The sequence below is a fragment of the Trichosurus vulpecula genome, chromosome 2 (assembly GCF_011100635.1).
Source record: "Trichosurus vulpecula isolate mTriVul1 chromosome 2, mTriVul1.pri, whole genome shotgun sequence".
NCBI classification, from domain to species: domain Eukaryota; kingdom Metazoa; phylum Chordata; class Mammalia; order Diprotodontia; family Phalangeridae; genus Trichosurus; species Trichosurus vulpecula.
Window position 1 is genome coordinate 13600623 of NC_050574.1, and position 2954 is coordinate 13603576.

Consider the following 2954-nt stretch of genomic DNA (forward strand, 5'->3'; position numbering starts at 1 on the left):
CTTCAAAAAACAATTCCTTGCTTTATTCTCTCATGTATTTGTCTTTTCTCTGGTTTTCAGAATTGCTATTTTGGTATTTGTATAATTTTGGGGGGGCGAGGGGGGAGAGGAAGGAACTTCTAGCTTTTAAAGTATCATCAATTTCTTTTATTGACAAACATGAGATGGGGCAACTACATGGCACAGTGAATAAAGTGCCAGACCTAAAGTCAGGAAGATTGATCTTCCTGAGTTCAAATCTGGCCTCAGACACTTAATATGTGATCCTGGGAAGCAATTTAATCCTGTTTGCCTCCGCTCACCTATAAAATGAGCTTGGAGAAGGAAATGACAAACCACTACAGTATCTTTGCCAAGAAAATGGGGTCACAAAGAATCAGACATGATTGAAACGACCTCACAACATGCTTCAATATATAAATTTTCCCTTAAGGATTGCTTTGAATAACTTGTTTGTATAATTGGTTTTCTGACCCATTCAGTTCTTTAAGATTATATTATTCAGCTTCCATTTAAGTTTAAATTTTTTCAAATTCCTCTAGTTGACTATAACTTGACTTATATTAATAAAGAATATTTCTTTTCTGCATTAAGAATTTTTTTATAGTGTCTCATAGTCAAAATTTGCAAAGGCGGCAAAGCTAGGAAATATATATACACTTTCCAATTCCTATTCATTAATTGCCTATTATGTCCAACTTTCTGATCAGTTCAGATCTAGTATATAAGATTCACATACCCAAGACATAATAACTTTCTGGAACTTGTCAAAACAGATGCTTGCTCTCTACCTCAGATGAATAACAGAGGCACAAATAATACTACCAGAAGGAACCTAGATAACAGTTCCAATTATGAAGTCTTTAGCAAGAAACTAAAGAGATTATAAGGGCAGATGACATTTTTCTCTCTGCCCTCCCATTAGAGACAAGAGATGCAGAAAAATAACTTAGAAGGTAAACACTTAGGTAAATAAGACAGTGTCTGAGGATGGGACTTGGATTTCTAGACCATGGCTATGAAAAAAAATTACAAATTACTGGGCAGAGGTGGAATACACCTAACAAAGGATGTTAAAAATATATTTGCCTAGTATCCTATAATCTAATCAAAATGATTCAAACTGAATATGGAGGAGGAAACTACATGTATAGTTAATTTCTGGGATTTTCTGAATGCTAATTTCAATCTTCAAAGGACAGCTAAACAAACAGAGTGTAATTTTATAAGTGGTTGGGAAGTAATAATGATAGGATTCATGGGAGAAAGAGTACTAGTGTATATGATAAAGAAAGCAAAGCCAAACATAGTTTAACATTCATTCTAAAGACAAATGCAAAAAAGTTCAGAGGAAGACTAGGAAGGAATGCATGGACTAAAATTCTATGGGCACCTAAGCCCAAGATGAGTGGGAAGCTTCCAAGAATGAAATTCTAAAGACACAAAGGGAAACAATCCCAATGAGAAGGGAAACTGGGAGCTGAAGGTATCAATGTAGATAACTGCACAGACACTTCACCAAGCAACTCATTTTTTAAAAAGACTAGACAAGATAAAAGAGGATGAGTAAAAGAGCATGGTGAAATTTTCCAAGACTCAGGGAAGGAATAATAAAATTAGAAATGAGATCAGGCTGCTGAAAAAAACTAATTAAAAATGTTTTCTTAAACAAAACCCACAAAACAACAACAAAAAAGTTTTCTTAGACATACTGTAAAAAGAGAATGCAAGGGCTAGGACTATTGTTCCAGGTGGATGGGATAACTGACAAAAGAAAGAAGGAAGAGTTGCTTGAATTTCTGTTCTCTGCCAAAAAGAATGACCAGTAGAATAGAAAGAACTGGACAAAAATAGCTGTCAGGAAGTTAATCCTCAAGATAAATGAGCAGATAGTAAGAGAGGCATTGAAGAATTCACAACAGTTCTGATGAACTATATCCGCACGGCCACAGATACTTGAAAGACTGAATAAAAAGGGAAGAATTGCAGGAATGAATAAAAGCAAATATTGCTCTGAGGACAAAAGGATAAAGGAAAGGTATCTGAAGATGACTAGCAAACACATAGAAAGGGAAAATGTGATCACAAAAAGCCAGCATAGTTTCATAGATAATGTCAGAACAACATTATATCCTTTTCTAAAGGATTTATTAAATTGATGGGTCAGGTTGACCTACTTTATAACAAATGCTCTGATCAAAAACCTTGTGTTATTCTTGTGGAAATGGAAACATGAGCTAAATGACAGTAAATGTGATGGCTCTGAACTGATCAGATGACTAGCCTCAGAATTACAATTTTGAATCTGAAAGTTAGAAAGGACCTCAGTGGCCATCAAGACCAACCCCCACCCAAATGGGTGACTCACTTCTATATACTTGATACATGATTATCCATCAATTGTTCATAGACCCATGGGGATTCACTGCCTCTCTGGATAACTCATGCCACTTTCAGATAACTCTACTTGCTAGTTTTTCCCAAAATCAAGAATCTTTGCAATTTCCACCAACTGCTCCTGTTTCTACCCTTTGAATAGGCCTTTAAATACTTGAACACAACTGTTAGATTTTCAAGTCCTCTCAAATCTAGGCTAAAAGCAACTCCAGTACCTTCAACCAACAATCCTATGACCTTGACTCAACATTGTTGCTCTTCTCTGGACAATTCTACCTTAACAATGTCCTTCTTAAACTGTGCTGCCCTAAACAGAGTACTCCAGGTAAGGTCTGCTGCAGATCATAGGATTACTGCCTTCTTATTCCTGGAAGTTGAACTTCTTAATGCAGTCTGAGATTGAATTAGACTTTTTAGCTGTCATATCACAATTCTGACACACACTGAGCTTGAAGTTCACTAAAACTTTTAAATCTTAAACTGATATGCATCCCCATTTCTGAATTTGTGAAGTTGATTTTTTTTTTAACTTAAAGGGTAAAACACTACATACACCT